At 40.5% G+C, this 14,055-nt stretch overlaps 1 protein-coding gene across 1 annotated transcript in view; it reads left to right on the forward strand.

Moving 5' to 3' along the window:
- The window catches only part of LYST (lysosomal trafficking regulator), a 212,151-nt gene that overhangs the window by 23,872 nt on the left and 174,224 nt on the right, over positions 1-14,055 (forward strand). Inside the window, 1 exon segment of the mRNA XM_017862282.1 lies at positions 12,776-12,865. The gene's annotated coding sequence lies outside the window, so the exon portion shown is untranslated.

The following is a 14,055-nucleotide window of genomic DNA, read 5'->3' on the forward strand; positions in this document are numbered from 1 at the left end:
TAAATCAGGGATTTCTTCTTGGTTTGGATCTATTGCTAGTGAGCTAGAGAAATTTTTGGGGGGTGTTGAAGAGCCTTGTTTTGTCATATTACCAGGGTTGGTTTTCTGGTTCCTTCTCATTTGGGTAGGCTCTGTCAGAGGGAAGGTCTAGGGCTGAAGACTGTTGTTCAGATTCTTTTGTCCCACAGGGTGTTCCCTTGATGTAGTATGCTCCTCCTTTTCCTATGGATGTGGCTTCCTTTGAGCCGAACTGCAGTGATTGTTGTCTCTCTTCTGGGTCTAGCCACCTAGCAAGTCTACCTGGCTCCAGGCTGGTATTGGGGGTTGTCTGCACAGAGTCCTGTGATGTGAACCATCTATGGGTCTCTCAGCCATGGATACCAGGGCCTGTTCTGGTGCAGGTGGTGGAGGGTGCAATGGACTCTGTGAGGGTCCTTAGCTTTGGTGGTTTAATGCTCCATTTTTGTGCTGGTTGGCCATGGTTTAATGCTCTGTTTTTGTACTGGTTGGCCTCCTGCCAGGAGGTGGCACTTTCTAGAAAGCATCAGCTGTAGTAGTACAGAGAAAGATCTGCGGTGGGCAGGGCCCTAGAACTCCCTAGAGGGCTAGATGGGCTTGAAAACTTCCCCGAGGCTATCCGCCTCTCAGCTGGGAAAGAAAAGGGCTTTAGTTCTTCCCTCCACCTGTGAAGTCCGCTAGCTGGATTTGCACCCTCCCCCGAGTTCTGGCCAGCAGGCTTCTCACCCAGTTCAAATTATTATAAAGTTAGGCTAGAGAATTTCTTCTCCTTGTGGAGTTTTACCCCCGCTCCTCTGGCCACCCTCCCTATGGATCCTTGTGGTGCCAGGCAGGAATGGGCTACTTAGGGACCCAGGGAGCTCCTAGGGCCTTTCTGCTGCATTCTCTACCCTTGTATTTTGCTCAGCTTGGCTCTCTAACTTGACTCAGCTCCAGGTGAGGTCAGAAACTTCTCCAGCAAACAGACCTTCCGCTTCTCCAGTGGGAGTGTGTGTTCGGGAGAGGAGGGTCTCCCTTTCCCACTTGCACAGTTGGGGCACTCACAGTATTTAGTTTCCCGGGGCCTGCAGGAGCAATCTGCTTCCTTCAGAGGGTCTGTAGGTCCTCTCGGGATTGCTGGTTGGGTCTTGCAGTCGATCTGGAGCTAAAATTCACAATGCGAGCCCCCGCATGCTGCTCTGTCCAGAGCTGCAGTCTAGTCCTGCCTCCCATCCGCCGTTATCCCAGGAGCTCCTCTCTTTAGTTATGAATCATTCTGATGGTTGTTGCTTAGCACATCTAGTATTGACTAAAAAGTTACACAGTAAAGCTTAGATTAACAGATATTTTCTTGCTTAAATATTGTACAGTTCAACGGATATGCTTTAACTGGCTTATTCTTTAAAGAGAATTGTATTAATCTGAACAAATGCAGTTTCCCTGCCCGCTTTGGTCCCCTTCCGCCCACGAGCATCCTGCATTTCAGACATATAGTTCTATGTTGTAGTTTAAAAAGTTTGTAGAGAGAGGTTTAAAAATCTTATTTCCAGGTGTATGTATTACAATCCAGTGGACTTGAGTAAAGGCTCTGGGTACCATTTAGAGGTAGTATTTAGTGTTAGGGAAACACCTTTGCCTGTTGTCTAATTACTAATTGACCTGACAGAAGAGGAAAGGCTATGTATATTCTAAACTTGCTTGTTTCAGTTCTAGTTAATTAGCTCCAAAAACATATGTAACTCCAAGACAACTGGGATGGGGGAGTCCAGTGACTAATCATTTCTGTGACCGTGGACCTGTAGGCCTCAGTTTTTGTCAACTGTAGAATGTGGGGTTAGAGAATATGATATCTAAAATTTCTGACATTATGACAACATATGATTCTAAGTTATTCATGTTTATTCCTTTATTCATGTCATTTATGAAATGGCATAGTGTTTTCTTTTTTCTCCTAATGTGTTGTAAAGACTATATGAGATCTTTGAGAAAGTTGCTAATCAATCTGTCATCAATTTATATTAAACTCTGGAGAGATGGGATTTAGAATAGTTAAATCCATATAAACTAACCTTTTATTTTCAAGAAGGCTGCTTCAAATCATGGCAGATTTTGATTTAACAGAATTTATTGGGCATTTATTATTCTGTACATTATTTTGCCTAATTATTACCATAACTGATTTATTGCAGTCTCCTCTTTGGCACATAACATTTTTGAAAAAAAGTATTTCCAATGGCAATTTCTCTAATACTACTGAATTAAGAAAATTAGGCAAGCACATAGTGTTATTTTAAAAGGGAATTTTCCAGGATTTTTGGCATTTGGTGAAAGACTAACAATCAAGTCTTTTGGGTGTTACTGTTTAATGAGGAAAAAGTGTGCTTTCTAATCAAGCTATAAGAATAAATATCATTATTATAACCTTTTTTGCTGTTTTTTCCTTTGACTTCTTCTTTTTTTTTCTTGTGGAAGCCGCAAGACAGGGAAAAAGCAGAAAATACAGGGACTCCCTATTTTTTTTTTTCAGTGCTTCCTTGGAAACCGCGTGATGAAGCAGAACATCATTTTCCTCACACTCATCTGAGGAAAGCTTGCAGTGATCTTTTTCTTCCTTCAGATGGCACTGTCTGTCATAAGGTGTGCAGCTAGTACTGAGCATTTACATAGAGCCGTAAAATTTGTCAACAATGTTTACTGAGGTTATGTAATTTCTTGGGCTCCCACATAGCAACTCTGTGGGGTAGTTTATGGAAGAAGAAGCCAAACTTCACACAGCTCTGTGTGACTAGCTAGATATTGCTAGATTCCTGATGTGCTGCTTCTGGGTCCTATTTCACTACTGTTATGATGCCTACTGTATGTATATCCCACTATTCAGAACAGATTCATAAATAGTGAAAATAAAATGAGCTGGAGCATATTAATAAATATTAAAATATTTAAGAAATAAATATTGGAATTAATGAATTTGTGAAAAAGGGAACTGTAGCACAATGGACCCCTTTCCCTTCTTATCACTGGGGCCACTGGCTATTTGATATTTATTGAAAAGGAAACTCAGCCACCTAGGGACCATTTCTTGCCCTGTTGTTGAGCTTGAGATTGTATTTTCAGTGGTACATGTAATGTCCTTGGTAGCACTGCCTAGAACACAAACATGACAAGGCATCTAAAAATGCCATTATATGAGGAGCAGCCCTAAAAGTGAAGAATATATGTGATCATGACTTGGTGTGAGGGGCAGGTGTAGTAGTTCTCTATGTCAAGAAGATAAATGCGTGAAAATCCACAAGACTGAGGGTGATAGCTTAATTCTGTAATCTTTTATGTGGATAATAAGTTGTGGAAATTAATCACAGAACCAGAACAGAGCTAAGATGTCAAAGTTAACTATCCAAATGTCTGCAGGAAGTCTTACTCAATGAAAGCAGAGCCACTGTTGACTTACTTTAGTGACCATTTCATTTCCAGAAGGTAAAGGAAATGATCCAGGGAGCCAGTACTCTGAGTCTATCTTTGGCCTAATTTGACTACGAGGGACTTAATTAGACAAGTTAACCTAATGAAAATCCTGAGAGAAAGGCCATGCCATTCATTCAACAAATAAGTAGCATTGAATGCCTTCTGTTAGCTGTGTTCTGTTCTAGATGCTAGAGATTTAGCAGTGAATACAACAGACAAAATCTCTGTCATTATAGAGCTTTCATTTTAAGAACTTACAATGATCTGTTGTCCAAAAATACTAGCTTCATGGTTACTTAACTGCAGGGACCTTAACTTTCACTTCACTTTAGACATCTGCTTGCAGGGCCACACTCTGGATGTTGTTGTCATCTGGGACTGCTTGTTTCAGAAATCTAAAAATTCTAACATCTTAATTCCCACATTGTGTACTCTTCAGTCTTGTAGAGATCCACACTTCCTTGGTTGCCTGGATTTTCTCCTTGTCTATCAATACTTATTTTCCTGGCCTCTTTCTTTTTCCTACACAGACTGTGTCTCGTTTTTGGCCATAAGGACTGTTCTTCCACCCATACCCTTGGGTCCCTTTCACTTATGCTTCTGCTGCCTCCACCCACCAAAACTCCCATTTCCAGATCAGTGATAACAGTCTGCATTGTCTACTATTAGATCCAAGCAGCTGAATCCTGCTATTGAATCTGAAATATCTGAAAAAATCCATACCACTAGAAATTCGTGGTTTTCCATCTCTGCTAAGCTAGTAGCCAACCAGTAAATCCTTTTGTCTGTCATCACTACTTTCCCCCATTTGACTATTCTTCCAATAATTATTCTAAATTACTTAGCCTTTAGCCGCCAATCTCTAGACCCCCCCCTTTTTTTCTTTCTTTCTTTCTTTTTTATTTTTTGAGACAGAGTCTCGCTCTGTCGTCCAGGCTGGAGTGCAGTGGCCCGATCTAGGCTTACTGCAAGCTCCGCCTCCCAGGTTCACGCCATTCTGCTGCCCCAGCTTCCCGAGTAGCTGAGACTACAGGCACCCGCCACCACACCCGGCTAATTTTTTGTTTCTTTTCTTTTTTAGTAGAGACGGAGTTTCACCGTGTTAGCCAGGATGGTCTAGGCCCCCTTCTTTAAGCAGAGGACTTTGCCTGTTACTTGAATGAAAAAAATCGAGGCTGTCATTCTTGAGCTCTCTCAGTTTCTGGCCTTCCACCTGTTTTCTATATCAGCAACTCTCCCTACCTCCTTTCCCTCAGCCTCAGAGAATGATGTGTCCCCGCCTGCTTCTCCCGCCCCAGCCTAACCTCTTCACCTATGCCCTTGATCCAATCCACACTTATTTTCTCTATGAATTTTGTCCTTCATTCATTCGTTCTCTTGCCCCTGTCTTCAGTATCTTCCCTTGTGCTGGCTGCAGTGGTATGCTAGTAAATTGGCTCTCCTGGAGAAAGGAACACAAAAGACCCTAATGTGTAGCATTTGCCCATTTCCGTGGCGTAAATACTCTCACTATGGTGATTTTAAGTTACCAACATGGTGCCAGTGATGCTGGGAAGAAGTACACACAATCGGAGCTGATAGGGGATGGCTGCCAACGCCACACCACCTCTTATTTCTTATAGCCTAAAAATACGGTTCTTCCAATTCCTTAAAAAAAAAAATTAAAAACAAATACTTAAAAAAAAAAACCTTCCTTGACCTATGCCTCTTTCTCCAGCTCCTCTCTCTTTTCTGTTTTTCTTTTCTAATCCTGCCTTCTCAGAAGAGTCTATACTTGCCTATTTCCTTATTCGGTCTGGCATTGGAAACCATGAGATGGAGTTAAGGATGGTTGTTGAGAAGGTATATGTTTTGAGCATTGCTGAAATTGGAATGAAAGGCATGCTGGATTTAGTCTTAGTAGTCACTGTAAAGAAGTTGGTCACTGGCCTAATATACCGAAGACTCAGCTCACCTGGTGTGGAGTGGTTTTGTCCTGACAGCAGACTCTGCACACATTCCTTAGTTCTTCTTGTGTGTGCTTCGCAGGTGGCAGTACCATTTAGCCAGTTAACCAAGCTAGTATTCAGAGAGTTGTCCTGATCCCTCCCTTACCACTTACTTCTCCATCCAATTAATCACCAAAATTGTGCTCATTTTGACTCTTGGATATTTATCAAAATTATATTCTTCTACTGTTGCTTTAGAAAAAGATCTCCTTACCATTTTCTTGGAGTATTATACCAGTCTCCAAAGTGGTTTTCATGCAGCTGGAGTCTCCATAAAATGTGTCTTCCACATTGCCACTAGAATGACCTATGTGTTCAAGATTGATCATGTCACTCACATGTTCAAAATAATTCTTGGGCTTCCTGTCACCTGTAGCAGTGGGTCTCAGCCCTGACTGTTCATTAGAATCACCTATGAAGCTTGTTAAAAATACCAATGTTTAGGTCTTGCTGTGGGTTTAGCGGATTAGGGTCTCTGATGATCGGGCCTAGACAAATTCTATAGGTGATTCTGATAAGACTTACTAGCCAATAGATTAAAGCCCAAGGTTCTTAGCATAGTGTACAAAGCCTTTCACCATCTGGTCTTTGCCAGCCACTCCCTCCATCCTCAATTTTCCTGTTTCTCATTTTGTAGTTGTGATACCAAACTTACTGTAATTTCCTCAGTGACTTAACTTGAGCTGCTCCTTCCATCTCTAATGCTTTTCTTCCCTTCTTTTCTCCCTTTACCTGTACAACTTCAGTTTACTCTTCATGAAGCTTCCCTGGCCACTCAAATTGGGTTAAGTGTCCCTTAGCAGTACCTAGTACCCTATATATTGATTTGCCTTTGCCACCATAATGTAATCTTCTTGAGGGCAGAGACTGGAATTACTTTATGTTCTTAGTGTTTGATTCAAAGTGGTTGTTTTGTAAATGATAGCTGACAGACTAACAGGAAGAGGAGTATGGAACAAAGCCGGAATATAGAGAATTGGAATACAGAGTTCCTAAAATTCAAAGAAAAGGTATGTAAGATGCCAGAGATAGTCTCTTGAAGGGAAAGTTGTTGTAAGGTGATCATAGGCAGTATCTGTACTAAACAATTGGAAGTAATATGTGAAGGAAAGGGATAGGATAAGTGGCCATATGAACTAATCATTTTATTTATTTATTTATTTATTTATTTATTTATTTATTTTTGAGACAGAGTCTCGCTCTGTCGCCCAGGCTGGAGTGCAGTGGTGCGATCTCAGCTCACTGCAACCTCCTCTCCCAGGTTCAAGCGATTCTCCTGCCTCAGCCTTCCGAGTTGCTGGGACTATAGGCATGTGCCACCGCACATGGCTAATTTTTGTATTTTTAGTAGAGACGGGGGTTCTCCATGTTGGCCAGGCTGGTCTCGAACTCCTAACCTTAGGTGATCCACCCACCTCGGCCTCCCAAAGTGCTGAGATTACATGCATGAGCCACTGTGCCAGGCATGAACTGATTTTTTAAATAATATGCACAAGAAAGAAAGAAGGATACGAAACTAAATGGCTGGGTGCAGTGGATCACGCCTGTAATCCCAGCACTTTGGGAGGGTGGAAGTGGGCGGATCACCTGAGCTCAGGAGTTTGAGATCAGCCTGGCCAACTTGAACCTGGGAGGTGGAGGTTGCAGTGAGCCAAGATCATGCCACTGCACTCCAGCCTGGGCAACAGAGCGAGATTTTGTCTCAAAAAAAAAAAAAATACATATATATATATGTATTTATATATATATGTGTGTACATATATACACACACACATATAAAACCTATGGAATAGGAACACAATCCTGGTGGAATAATGAGCTAAAATTTTGAAAAAGGTTGGCCTGACCTTTTACATTTTATATGTAGAGAATGAAAATGAGGCCAGGTGCAGTCGCTCATGCCTGTAATCCCAACACTTTGGGAAGCCAAGGCGGGAGGTTCACTTGAGCCCAGGAGTTCGAGACCAGCCTGGACAACATGGTGAGACCCTGTCTCTACAAAAAGAAAGACAGTAAGGGTGTGGGGGTGGGGGGTGGGGCAGTAGAAGGGGGGGAGAGAGAGAGAATGAATATGTCAAATAAATAATAGATTCTTATCAACAAATGGACCCAATAATCAGATACAGAGAACAAATGAAACTTCTTAGCTTTCTTGTCTTCTCTGACATGGAGAAGGAGCTATACACAGACTAATAAGGGTAGAAGTGAGAAGAATAATAGGAGAAAATTGAAGCCCAAGATTGGGGAGGAGATTGTATCAGAACTCTGGATGCTCTAAAATGAATTCACATCTCAGGGTTAGATTCTGAGAGCAGTTGTTAATGTCATTGCTGAACTAATAATCTTTGAGTAATTATGGTGAAATGTGAAAACTTGTAGAAGCCTGTAGAGGAATAATGTTCTAAAATAAAAAATAATGTAGATTCCATAGATTTTTGTAAACTCGATGTTACTTCCACAAAAGACTCTAGAGATCATTTTTAAAGATTTTCAAATATTATACTTAAAGAAAAGATGAGCAATAAAGGTTATGTGGGCTCTCTAAGAATTCATTACAGATCACCCAGTTTCTACCCCTAGATTCTACATTTACAGATTAGGAGGATGCTGCAGCTGTAATATGTCTGGATTCCCATCGGGTATTTGACAGTCTACCATTCTATACTTGGGAACATGAAGGAGAATTGGATTATAGTATGGGTATAGTTATTGAACAATGGAACCCAATCTTAATTTAGTTACTCATTGGCAGCCTGGCAGGAAGTCTCTTATAGGCTGCTGTTTTTTGACCCTGTCACACTCATGGGTTTAACACCTCCTCCCCGCTTCTCACTCTCAGCTGGCAATCTTGCTGTTTATTGCACCAAGAAAATAGAAGCCCCTGAAAAAAACTTCTTGGTCCTCCTATTGCCAAATATACTAATCTTCCTACGTCTGTACTCATATTCTCTGACATGCTTCTTATTCAATTGGATGAACTGCCACTGTTCCTTCCACTTGTACATTGGTCCTCTTCATTTTGCCTACTCATTGTTCCTAGAATTATCTCTTCTCATTCTAGTTTTTCATCTATTTTCTTTTCTCTGTTAGAGAAATATGCTATATTTCAGCTTAGAAACAAGCTATAATATTAATCAGGTGTTTTTTTAACCTCACTTATCTCATGTACCCCTCAAGCCACCTCCCATTCCCTTGCATGCTTTGTGGCAGAACTTCTCAAAAGAGCTGTCTAAATTGCTTGCCTTCATTTCCTCACCATTCTTTCCCACTCCATAAAGACCGTTCTTTGAAAAGATTGTCAGTAACTTCCATGTTGCTAAACCCAGCGGTCAATTCCCAGTCTTCATCTTACTTAACTTCTCAGAATTCTTATTTTTTTTTTTTTGAAACAGGATTTCACTCTCACCCAGGCTGGTGTGCAGTGGTGCAATCTTAGCTCACTGCAACCTCCGCCTTTCAGGTTCAAGCAGTTCTCATACTTCATCCTCCCTAGTAGCTAGGATTACAGATGCGTAGCACCATGCCCGGCTAATTTTTGTATTTTTAGTAGAGATGGAATTTCGCCATGTTGCCCAGGCTGTTCTTGAACTCCTGGCCTCAAATGATTAGCCTACCTCAGCCTCCCAAAGTGCTCAGATTCAGGCTTAAGCCACTGCACCCGCCAGCTTTCTCTCATAATTTTGATACCATTGATTACTCTTTTCTGTTTCAAGCTTTCTTCACCTGGTTTCTGGGAGATACCACTCACCTGATTTTTCTCCCGCCTCACTTGCTGTTACTTCTCAGTCTCCTGTGTTGGATGCCTACCCTCTCCCTTGACTCAGCCATGCTAAGCCCAGGGCTTAGTCGTAACACTTCTCTGCTCCCTTACACTCATTCTCCAGGTCCCCATTGTTCATTATGGTAGCCCCTAGCCACATGTGGCTTTTGTCTGCTATATTGTGTGGCAGAAATTATAGAACAGGCTCATCATCTCAGAAAGCTCTGGTGAGCAGCTCTGCTCTGGGTTATTTCATCTGTCTAGTCCCATGGCTTGAAAAATTTATCGATGACATGCTGATGATTCCCAGACTGATTCACTAGTTCCAGCTTCCCTGCCTGTTTCGATCTTCAGCTGCCTGCTTGATTACTTAATTTCTAAGAAAGCTGTCACACCTTACATAGCTACAACTGAACATTATTTTCCCTCCCAACTGCTCTTATGTCAGTCTTACCTATCAGTAAAGAGTACTATTCTTCACACAGGCTAAAACACCTTATAGTCTTTTTTGGGTGGACATGGGGAGGGACTTCCATTCTTGGGGAGAAATGGTTTCTGGGGAACACTTCTATTTCCTCTTTCCATGCCTTACTTGAGTTCCTGAGAAGCAAGAATGGGTTGACTTTTCTCACTTTTTCCTTTGCGATTATTTTTTACCTCTTTTCCTCTTGCACTCAATATCCAGTGCATCCAGCATGCATTTGTCTCAGTGACTTGGAACATACATTTCCCAGATACCCACATGGTCCATTTACTTATTCCATTCAAGTTTTTGCTCAAATATTACTGCGTCAGACCTTCTTTGTCCATCCTATCTGAAGCAGCATTCCTATCACTCTATACCCTTACTTTGTTTTACTTTTTCATCGAATTAACATGACCTGACATTATAGTGTATGTTTGCTTTTCATCTGTCTCTACCCCACTGTAATACATGATGGTAAGGATTTTGATTCTGCTCTAAACTCAGTGTGTAAATTAGTAGCTCACATACAGTAAATGTTCAATGACATTTGTTGAATTAGATGACATATTGATGAAATTTCTGATGACATAAAATGAGACGATGTAGCTAATACATTAAATTAGCATTTGTTTATGTATCTTTTGTTTTTGCTTGTTCATATTTTACATTTTACCAGTCTCTATATGAGAAAAAGTGAAACATTATTTTACTGAGAAGGTCGTTTATATGATTGTAGGCATTTGTTACTATGTTTTTCATTTATGATAAATGTTAAGGATATAAAAATTCTAGGAATATTGTTGGGGCAAGCTTTATTATGACATAACAATTGTTGTATTAGAAATTGAAATTATAGTAATAAAGTTAGATTTAAAATTGGGCATTATAGCTATAAAAGGTAAAAAGTAATAAGACAGGGTCCCTGGCCTTAAGTAACTTGTGACCTAGAGGGTGAAACAGTTATAGATAAGTAACTACAGGATGTGTCTATGTAGTTTGGAAGCAGAGGCAAATATATAATGGCCTAAGGGCATCGTTATTAAAAATGTATCTACTTCCAGACATTCTGGACACCTAGAATGATACAGGATGATAAAAATTAGAATACAGGTGTGTATAAACAGTGCTGGCAGACTGAAGGAGGACACATGTGACTGTGCTGGTGGTTAGAATTAGGATCTTGGATAAAATGAAACTGCATAGATATCCAAGTGAGGCTTTGTAAAATACAGAGATAAAGAAGCCATGCCAGTTTAAGAGCATTAGATAAATCCCTCAGCTTGGCCTAGAAAATGTCCCTCAATAAGAGAAACAGACAGATCTAGCTGACCAGCTGCCAGCTTTCACTTCTTACCGCCATGCTGAGTTAGCTGGAATCATTTTAGCATCGCAAGATAGATGGCTCTACCTTGTGGTAGTCCAAGCTGGAGGGTGGTAGTAGTCAGAGCAGCTAATGTAATACCATCTTTAGGCTCATAATTTGACCCATAATTTCCCTCCCATAATTTTATTTTTTCCCTTTCCATAATTTTAAAGTTAAAAATATCTGCATGGGCTGGGCCCAGTGGCTCACATCTGTAATCCTAGCACTTTGGGAGGCCGAGGTGGGTGAATCACCTGAGGTCAGGAGTTTGAGACCAGCCTGGCCAACATGGCGAAACCCCCTCTCTATTAAAAATACAAAAATTAGCCATGCATGATGGCGGGTGCTTGTAATCCCAGCTACTCGGGAGGCTGAGGCAAGAGAATCGCTTGAACCCAGGCGGCGGAGGTTGCAGTGAGGCCCGAAATCGCGCCACTGCACTCAAGCCTGGGTGAAAGAGTGAAACTCCTCACAAAAAAAAAAAAAAAAATTGCATGGTATTGATTAGCTCAGGAGGCAGCAGGAACAGGTATGGAAGGTGTATTAGGACTCTATTCCAGGGCTAATTCACTTGGTTGAGCAGTTGATATACTGCTTTCTGGTGCTCTGCCAGAGGAGTGAGGGGGTGGGACTGAAATACACCCTGTGCTTTGACAGCTGTGTGCCCTGCTGTGAAGCTGCTCTCATCAGGAAGGGATGTTTTTTCCTAATTCACAGAAAGCCCTGCGTAGTCTAACACAGCTGTTTTCTGCCTGGTTTATCTTCAAGTGCCTAGAATAATGTGTGGTACAAGAACTGTTTGGCAAGCTGAAAGAAACTCAAGACAGTTTTCCAGATTTGAGCATTTTGAAGTAATTAAAGATCACTCTGGGCCAGGTACAGTGGCTCACGCCTTTAATCCCAGTACTTTGGGAGGCTGAGGCGGGCAGATCACGAGCTCAGCAGTTCAAGACTAGCCTGGGCAACATAGTGAGACCCTGTCTTGTTTTTTTTAAAATAAAATAACTTTTAAAAGTCTGATTTAAAACTTGTAATTCAAAATATCTTCCTGTTTGCTGCATAACTTGGTAAGGAAACATTTTCATGCTTCTTCCTGGTAAAACTATAGAGAAGGGGAGAACAGGTAACTAAAGAGAACTATCCTGTTGCTATCCCAGAAATAGAAATTTATCCTTTAGTCTTCTAGAAATAACCTTCATTATATTGTACACAAAAGATTAATTCATTTAAAAACTTCAATAAAGATATGAAACTTGATGATGATTAATAAATTGATGTTTGGTTTTAGTATTGTCTAAGTTCTTATGTATCCTCAAATACCTTTCATCCTAACAGGAAAGTAATGGCTGTACCTAGGAACTTTGAAGACCTTTTTTTCTTGATAGTATTTAGATATTCCACTGCCTCCTAGATTCTAGTGTTAAGAAGATTGGTCTAATTCTCCTTTGCATTTAACTTGTGATTTACCTGGAGGTTTTAAGTTAAGAACTGGAAGAGGAAAAGTAGAGAGCTATTATTGAGTTGCTTTTTCAGACCACTGTGTTCCAAGATTCCCTCTCAAGAGGAATTCTTGAAGTAGGCATTTTTTTAGTGTGCTCCTGAGATTTAAAAATTTCACTGGTTGTTTCATACATCGTGTATGAAGAATGGCCACTGATTACGTCACAACTTTATTTGTTAAAATTATTTGTGGTTTACTATTGTCATTAATATGTTTGTCTTTTTTTTTTTTTTTGTAGGTGAAGCTTTGTTCTAAGAACATTTGTTTCATCTAGTTTATGAGCGCAAATGATATAGACTCTAAATGTTATAGCAGTGGTGAAAGACTGGTAAGTATATAATGTAATAAATATTAACCATCAACATGCTTGATTTTGAAGGCTTGAAACTACATAATTATGTGACATTCATTAAACCCCAAAGTTAAAACAGCTAAACTTTTCTTAGTAGAGATGGATGTATAGTTTGTGGTTTATCCATACAATGGTATATTGCATGATGGTTTAATGGAATGAACATAACATTAAGAGGAAAAAGCAAAGTTGCCAGAGGATATATACAGTGTACTATTTATATCTGGTTGTTGGCTATAACCTCGTGTTATATATTCTTTGTTTCTGGTTACTTTAAATATTAGAAAAAAATTTAAAGAAAATACTGTGCAATCATCTTTTCAGTTGACATTCAAAATGGCTGAAAGTCATTCAATTAAATTCAATATTTCTGTTAGGAAGAGGCAAATGCTTCCTAATGTACAAAGCAAAAGTGTCCCCATCACCACAACTGATGTTGTTCTGTTAATGCAAACTAATACAATTAGATAGAATAATGGAAATTATATGAATATTGGATAAGATAATTCAGAATTTTTGTTATTTGTAGATTATAGAGTATTAAATCTGGGAAATTCAAAACAAAATAATAAAAAAGCTCAGAAAGAAGTTTAGATATATGATTATTATATCAAAAGAAATCCACTTCCTATGTGCCTACTATATACCAGTTTTAAATCCTAGAATATATAATGGAAAACAAAATCCCATTCATAATAATGGCAAAAATATAAAGCACCTTGAAATAAACCTAACAAGAAATATGTAAAACCTACCCTATGAAATAACAGCAGTGGAGGCGGAGCAAGATGGCCAAATAGGAACAGCTCCAGTCTCAAACTCCCAGCGCGAGCGACACAGAAGACCGGTGATTTCTGCATTTTCAACTGAGGTACTGGGGTCATCTCACTGGGGAGTGCCGGACAATCGGTGCTGGTCAGCTGCTGCAGCCCGACCAGCGAGAGCTGAAGCAGGGCGAGGCATTGCCTCACTTGGGAAGCGCAAGGAGGAAGGGAATCCCTTTTCCTAGCCAGGCGAACTGAGACACACAACACCTGGAAAATCGGGTAATTCCCACCCCAATACTGCGCTTTAAGCAAACAGGCACACCAGGAGATTATACCCACACCTGGCCGGGAGGGTCCCATGGCCACGGAGCCTCCCTCATTGCTAGCACAGCAGTCTGC

The sequence above is a fragment of the Rhinopithecus bieti genome, unplaced genomic scaffold, assembly GCF_001698545.2.
Source record: "Rhinopithecus bieti isolate Rb0 unplaced genomic scaffold, ASM169854v2 scaffold_57691, whole genome shotgun sequence".
In the NCBI taxonomy this organism is placed as follows: Eukaryota; Metazoa; Chordata; class Mammalia; order Primates; family Cercopithecidae; genus Rhinopithecus; species Rhinopithecus bieti.